The sequence below is a fragment of the Tiliqua scincoides genome, chromosome 5 (genome assembly GCF_035046505.1).
Source record: "Tiliqua scincoides isolate rTilSci1 chromosome 5, rTilSci1.hap2, whole genome shotgun sequence".
In the NCBI taxonomy this organism is placed as follows: domain Eukaryota; kingdom Metazoa; phylum Chordata; class Lepidosauria; order Squamata; family Scincidae; genus Tiliqua; species Tiliqua scincoides.
Genome location: NC_089825.1, coordinates 65,333,523 through 65,341,888, shown reverse-complemented (window position 1 = coordinate 65,341,888; position 8,366 = coordinate 65,333,523).

Here is an 8,366-nt window from a genome sequence, read left to right as displayed (position 1 = left end):
CACAGCGACAAATTGGTTTCCATGCATGGATCTCCACTACTATCGAAGGAAAGAGCAGAGGGAGCGACAAAACCAGCACCAAGAGAATGTATACCGATTGCCTATTCCAGTGCTTCTCAAACTTGTAGCACTTGTAGCACCCACTTTTTTGAATGAGAATCTGTCAGGACCCACCGGAAGTGATGTCATGACTGGAAGTGACTTCATCCAGCAGGAACATTTTTAATAATTTAGGCTGCAATCCTACCCACACTTATGCATTTAAGTCCCATTTACTATCTGTTAAAAGAATATACATAGTAGCCTGTTAAAAGTACAGATGTGTAAAATTTCCCCAAATGCAGTCACATCACATGGTAACTTCAAGTCTAATATATTAAAAATAAAATATTGAAATGAAGGGGGACCCACCTGAAATTGGCTTGCAACCCATTTAGTGGGTCCTGACCCACAGTTTGAGAAACACTGGCCTATTCAATTACATAAGAGAGAAAAAAGAAGGCGATAGGTCTTCCCTTCACGCTTCAGCCCAACAGGCGACTAACAATGCACATTGTTAGAGCTGCTAAGTGTGGTGTTCTGCAAGCACACCATCCAGTATTTTATTGGCCCAGACAGAATTTTATCCTTCTTGCCAGTCACTGGAATAGAATGATCTAAAGCTAGGGAAACACATGCATTTGGTGATTCGTTACACAGGCCTACATACATTTTGTTGTTGTAAATGATATTCTTAGGAATATTTGGGGTGCTGAATTCAAAAATGGCATCACTTTTGTCCGATTGACTGGGGGGGGGGTTGGGCATAGCCACCTTTTATGCAGATTCAAGCAGCTTCCTTGTGAGGCCATGACTTCCTCATGAGGAAGCTGCTTGAATCAGCATATAAAGTGCCTATGCCGTACCCCCCAAATGAGAGCCAATCAGCAGAACTGATGCCATTTTTGGATTCAGCACTCCAAAAATATCCTGAATTCACTCAAACATCCTTGGCAAATAAAAACAAGTGGGTTTTGTTTTTTTGTTTTTTTTGGTAAGGCTGTGTTATTTTTTGCTTATTTATCATCTTTTTATCTCACCAAAGAACTCAAGGTGGCACTCCTGGGAGCTTCCCTCTTCTTTCCTCACAGAGTAGCTATGAGGTAGATTGAACTGAGAGATAGTTAGTAGCCCAGGAGCTGTGCTAGTGCTAGGTTGCTGAGAGTCCTGAGACAAACATCCCCACCTATACCCTGATGGCGCATTGGGGCGCAGAACCCAGAGATGGCCCGGGCCCTTCTGACTCCTGAAGCAGCATGCCAAATGCTAGTCCCCTTGCCCAATGACGTGCCAGACTCTGCTTCTCCCGCACTCGCTGTTCTAGTCCAGCACTCTCTTCCCCTCCACATTTCCTCTTCCTCTCCGTCCCCCTCTTCTCTTTCAAATCCAGGGAGAGGAAGGAGAGGGAAGAGAAGGAGAGGCAAATAGGCAGACAGAAATAGGATTGCCCCTCCCCCACCTGCTGCTTGAGGAGACCATTTCAGTTGGTCCCATGGATGGGGGGTCCAGCTCTGGCAGCACCACTGCCACTGGTTCTGAGCATTGAACAGTAAGGTTAGGCATGGCTCCTTGGCTAGTGCCCAAACTGGCCAATAGCTGGTACCACCACTGCCTAGACCCAGTACAACATAGAGACTATGCAAGCAGCACTGCTGAGAATACTGACAAATGTGTGAAAAAGCACACTAAGCTGACTTTGACTGAGAAGGACCATTTGTCCATCGAACTCAGCATTGTCTGCACTGACTGGCGGTGATTGTCCAGGGTTTCAGTCAGGGGTCTTTCCCAGCCCAACTAGAGGTGCCGCCAAAGATGGAACCTGGACGGCCCACATGCAAAACAGGTGCCTGACCACCATGCTACAGCTCTGTCTCTCCTATTATTTCAGCTCCATCTAAATAACAGTATTTGTAGAAATAAAATAATACAGTAAAAATGCTACAGGTTAAAATAATCCCAATAGAGTTTTCCCAATAGAGTTATTGGGAAATATTCCAAAATATTCCAATATAGTTTGAGGAGCAAAATGTAGATGTGCCACGGGAGTTCAATTAAAATCCCATTCAAAATAATTCCAGAAATCATTTCCAAAAAGGTCTTTCTGGCCCTGTTCATCTTTTCTTTTTCTTCTCACTCCAATACAGAATCACGTGTACGCTCATTTCAGCAAATTAAATACCGCTCCAAGCCATGCCTATGCTATTTTCAGAAGCCTTGCCTACAGAAGTTGAGAAAGTCGGGGCTGCCAGAGAGTGAGGAAGTTGTCATATATTTAAATACTCTAATATTTTTATTGGAAATTAATAAATTTCCTTTTAAAATTCATCAAAAGGAAAGGCACACAAATACACGTTTGCTGCCAGACCAAAAATTGGGCAATTCTTAAAGTGACTGATTCCATGTTGTTTTAAGGTCTGTTTTTGTTCCTTTCTCATCACCCCTCCCTTGGTAAGAATCTAAAAACAGGTGTGGTGAAGGGAGTATGCCTTCCTTGGGCTACTGCTTCAGCGTGTGTTTCTTAAGAGCTTTTGAACTCAAGCGCCCCTGGTTCCAGATTTATTTGATCCTCCAAGCCGCAGCCAAGCACCAATGATGTGACTGACTTGCATGCAGTGGCATGGATATGCTAGCAAGAGACAAATTGTGGAAGAACATGAAGGAGTTGTCAAGGGTTTTAACAGACCATTTCTTGCTCTCAGTGCCTTAATTGGCTCCAGTCCCATCCAGCCTGGCTTTGTTCTTTACAGTTCTAAATGTCCTGAGGATGTCTCAAAAATCATCTTCTTCCATAGGAAGCCTCTTGAGATTTGCAGCCAGTTTCTGAGGCTCTTCGCATTACACCAATGAAAGCACAATAGGTGGAGAAAGCAGGGCCTTTCAGTTATGGCCCAGCCAGTACCAGATTAAGGAATAAGCTAAGCAAGCTACAGTTCAGGGCCTCACAATCCTTATCTGCAGGGGCTTCAAAAAAAATTCTGAACTGGGGGGGGCTTTTAAAATTGTGTGTGTGTTTGTGTGTGTGTGTGATTTTTTAACGAAAGGTCTCCATTGTTTTTTTCTTAGGACCTCACCGAGTCTAAATTTAGCAGCTGGGCCCAGCTGAAGCCTCCCTGGCACATGAGACCAGCCAGCCTGGTGGTCCTCCCTCAATTTGCTGTTGGAGCATGTGCTGCATCAAATATTTTCCTTACCTCTGCATAAGCCCCCTGATGGCCTATGGGTCCTTCCAGACCCACGCCAACTATATAGGAAAGGAGGTGGCCCCCCCAAAAAATGGAAGAGAAGATCCAGCGTGCATGTTTGCCACCAAGATCCTCCCCCTCTGGGCTGCTTCCCAGCCTTCCCTCCTCCATGCCTTGGAACACTCCCAAACCTCCCCTCCCTGCCCCCCCAACTTACTGGTGCTTGCGTAGCCTCCCAGAGCTGCTGCAGCAGCATGCACTGACTGCCAGCTTGCCATACTGACCTGGTTTCATGGCTCTGTGAAGGAACTTTTGCTACTTCTTTACTACACTAGTTAAACACAAGGCCAGTTCAGGAGCAAGCAAGGGAATGAGATTGGCAGGAGCTAGCACTAAAAGAAGAGGAGGGGTTACCAATGTCCATTTGCCTGGAATTTTGCCTGACACTGAGAGATGCATATTTCTTTCTCTCCCCATCTTTGCTATAGGCCTCCCAGCTGCTACATTCCTTGTCTGCTATCTTAAGGTGCAGAAGAACCTTGAGTCAAGACTGCTGGAAGCCTGAGGGTAGCAGATGAAGGAGCTGTCCAGCTGAGGCAGGCAAGCAAACTCTGCAGGAGGAGAAAGGAGGCTGAGGTAGACAGTGAAGGGTGTTGAAGTAGACATTGACTGAAAGCAGTGTTTTTCAATACTTTTCCTCGCAATGACCGAGTGCAAAAATATTGCATGCCCTCACAATCCTATTCCTGTGCTCAGTCAGAAAATGTCTAGCATGTAATATAAAACAACCTCTCTCTCTCTCTCTCTCTCTCTCTCTCTCTCTCTCTCTCTCTCTCTCTCTCTGTGTGTGTGTGTGTGTGTGTGTGTGTGTACCTATACCTATACAACGTGAAAATCTGTCTTTGAAGGACACTCTTTCCTCCTGCCACATCTTGCTAAGTTCTTTCTCAGAGGTTTCTAATGACACATATACACATTGTTTTCAGTTGTCTTAAGTCCACCACACAGTTGTGAATTTCAGGCATGAGTGGTCAGCCTGAGATCTGCATGCTACAGGTAACATGGTGTGTGGGAGGACTCACCATGTTACTTGTGGCACTTCTGAATTGATGCTTGTGCCCATAGGCCTGAGTCTGCATGACATGAGGCCTGCACTCTTGCTGTGGTGCTGCCTGCTCCTTGGCTCAGTAAAGGAGAGGCGCAACAAGACTAAAGCATGATGCATGACAAATGTACTACAGTATAGTGCACAGTAGGGGGTCACAGATTTGACTTGTGCTGCACTTCCCAAAATGGCTGGCTATCGCTGTCAGAGGTTTAGGGCAACAAAAGCAAGAGCTTGTGCATGTCCACTGCAATTCCCACAGCTATCCTGTCACCCAAGGAACAATTGACAATGTACAGTTACTTCGGCATCAGTTTACAAACAAGCAGATCCACTGTGTTCAGACGGGTCGGGGAGAGAAAAGGTGCACCAGTCCCATTGATCTCAGTGAGGTTTAAGCATGAGCAGAATTGGAGTCCGTGAAAAAGGCAGTGCCAAATGTGGGGAACAGTCAGTTTGGGTTCTTATAGTTCAACTTTTGGTTTCTGTGCTATGTGTAGCAAAGTTACTATCCACATACTCATTATCCTTGCTAATTCATAGCTTATCTTGAAGGCACTGATAATATTGTAAGGTTGTATGTGTTTTCTAATGACTCCACATGCTAAATGTTATTCTGTGTAATTCAAATATTTGTTTCCCTTAATTTTTTTCCTTAAAAAATATAAACACATTGAATCTTGCCAAGGGTACTCTAGTAGATTTCCCTGAACACTTAACTGTGTCTGAAGTGCATAATCCTCTCCGCATCACTCATATGGGCCTGAAGCCACCTGGTCTCATTACACAGATACTTCTTCACAGTGGCAGGGTGCTACCATTGTTCCTAAGACATTTATCTTCACCATTGTATTTCTTCTTCTTGTGAAACAGATTTAAAGGGGCCACAGACCTGGTGTTCAATAAAGTGGTGTTCTGGGGGGGGGGGCAACACGCCATGTTAGCTGCTCCTCTCCCTTGCCATCTGAATCATTCCAGGTGGCGAGAGCAGTGTAAAAGAATCTGCTTTGCCCTTGCCATCTGGCTCTGACTGCAAAGGGGAGAAGCAGTTTACAGTTTGTTGAGGCGCCCTGCAAAACTTAGCACTGTGCCCCGCCTCGGGCAATGCCACTAGTTGAATAATAAGTGATTTTACGTTTATCTTGTCTTGTTGTATCTTTGCTATATGGGGGCCCCTGAAACCTAAGAACTCCTAAGGGGCCGTAGCCCAAAAAAGGTTGAGAGTGGCTCGCGAATGAAACAGATGGTTGGGACATTGTTCAGCTAACTTATAAAGACTCTATGCCAGGGGTATCACACATAAGGCCCGAGGGCCAGATGCAGCCTACAGAAGCTCTTTATCTGGCCTTTGGTCAGAAGCTCTTTATCTGGCCCTCGGGCTCTCCTGGCACCACCACCAGCCCCAGGGCAGTTGCGTGCCTGCCATAGACCTGCAAAAGCCCCAGGCGCCGGCCGCTGGGACTCCATGGAAGCCTGACGGGGGCGGAAACTGCTTCCGGTTCACCGGAAACACAGTTTATCGCACCGGTGAAGCTCACAGAGGTTTCCCCGGCATGGGAGGAGGTCGTGCGAGGCTCTGTGAGCCTCTAGTGAGTAGGGGGGGGCTAGATCTCTGCCCATGGGGGGCAGTGATAGCCCGTGGGGGTGCCATCGCGGAGCTTTGCCCCTGGCGCGGGGCTGCGGAGGTCTGTGGCTGCCCCAGGGACCAAGCAGAAACCATTCACATCAGGTTCTGTTTGTTTGTTTTGTCCTTCCCCATCCAGAGCTGGGAGCCAGGCCAGGCCAAGTGGGGATCCAGGCTCAGCCTAGTCTTAGCCTGCAGAGCCAGCCCCATTCAGGAGATGCTTATCTGTTGTAACCCAAGCCTGTTTAAATGGTTTTTCCTCACCTGTAAATAAACCTTTTTGTTCAAAACCTCTGCCTGTTCAGGATCAGTGGATTTGTCAGTGTCCCACTCTGCCGGTATATTAGCAACCTTGCATAGCCTTCTTGGGAAGGAGTTTTGCCCAAGGAGCCCCTCTGAGAATTGGATCTCTTGGGCTGGTGGCAGTGGACAGATCTACCAGGTCTTGTCCCACCAAGCTGCAAGGTAAACCGATTGGAAGAGTGGGGCATGGGGTGAATGCTTGGTACTAGGCATCACTGTCCTGGAGTGGCAAGTGGTCACTGGAAGTTCCTTTCCCCCTTTTATGACAGTTCCTAATCTCTCTCTCTCTCTCTCTCTCTCACACACACACACACACACACACACACACACAGAGTGAGTGAGAGAGAGAGAGAGAGAGAGAGAGAGAGAGAGAGAGAGAGAGAGAGAGAGAGAGACTTATGCATGTACATCTCCATGTAGATACTCAACTGCATATGCCTATCTTGGGGAAATAGAGGGCCATGGCAATCCTGCCATCTTCCCATGTGCATTTCTTGTACACATCTGAAAACACTTCAGTCCTGAGCATGGCCATGTGCTTGGAAAGATACTGAGGAATAGCAACTTGCTCATTTCTCAGTTTGGTTCTGTTTTTTAACCTTACGCGGTACTCCTTTCTGTGCTTACATCTCCACTGCAGGAAGAGACTAAGGTAAGCTGGTCTTTGAAATCATCACATCCTATGCAAACTATGAAGTGTCACTACCCCCCCTTCCCTCTATTCCTATTATTTCCTTATCATGTTGAACTTTGCTCCCATTTTAAAAAGCAAATAGCAAAAAAAGAAAAAAAGAAAAACTTCAGTTTGAAGGAATGTTTCTGTTTCCTCACAACACTTGAGAGGCAAGCTGATTGAAACACAGCAAAATGCCTAAAAGGCAAGCTAAATTGCTGTACATTCCGGCATGGACATGGAGTGTGGCCGTGATCTCTGTTTTATTAACCATAATATTGGTCTGTTTATAGACTGCTCTTTTCCACCCACAAAATGTATGGTTCTAAATATAACTGTGAATGATAGCTGTGTTTTCATTAACAAAGCATGCATATTTGTAGCAATTTAAATATTGTGGAAAATATATAATGAGTTTATACACTCCCTTCTACCCGTTTTCTTGGTGGTCTCTTTTTATCTAAGATGTTTAAGCCCCTAGTTATGAATAAGTAGACTCCCTGGAACCACATATTCTAATCCCAGCAGGGTTGACTCAGCCCTTCTGTCCCCGAAAAAGACACATTTGATACCATGCATTTTACCATGATACCATGAGACAAACATTATGTTAAAACATCCATTCAAATCTCAAAATGCTGAAAATCACAAGGCAGTTTATCTTGCCTTTTTTAAAAAAGGAAAGAAACCCAGCAAGGGGTTTCATTTGCACTGTTGCAAACCTTTGCCACTGTACTGTTGTGTGTGTGTGTGTGTGTGTGTGTGTGTGTGTGTGTGTGTGTGTGTGTGTTCATGATGTTCAACACAATTATGCACAAAGTAATTAAAAGTGGAAATAATAGACACTCAGATGCTCTGAGGTGCAAAAGCAAAAGAAGTATGATGGGAATAATTTTAATCACTACTTTTTTCAAACTTTTTATCAGAAATATAAAAGGGGAGAAATGAATTGTCATACAAAAAGTGGAAGTCTCAATAGACTATCATAATATAAAGAAATAAAAAAAGCAATTAAGCTGTTGCTTAACAGATTAAAAATTCTGTGAAAGCACATAATTCCCACAAAGTATCCAGGTAGGGAATGGGAAGTGAGCGAAATCTTTAGATAGATAGATAGATAGATAGATAGATAGATAGATAGATAGATAGATAGATAGATAGATAGATAGATAGATAGGAAATGGTTATGAATATTAGCTGATTTTATTCATCCTCGATTTGCAGATATTATTCATAAAGGGATGTCATAATTGTCATCATAAATCACGCTGAATTTGAAACAATTATAAACTGCTGGCAATTGTTGATGTCCTATATACATTGTTCATTTTTTTCTATGTTGATGTCATTGATGCTCTTTTTGCCAACCTATCCAAAAATCCCATAAGTCCACCTGTTAATAAAATGGTCAACTACAACCTTCAAGTTAATAGTGACATC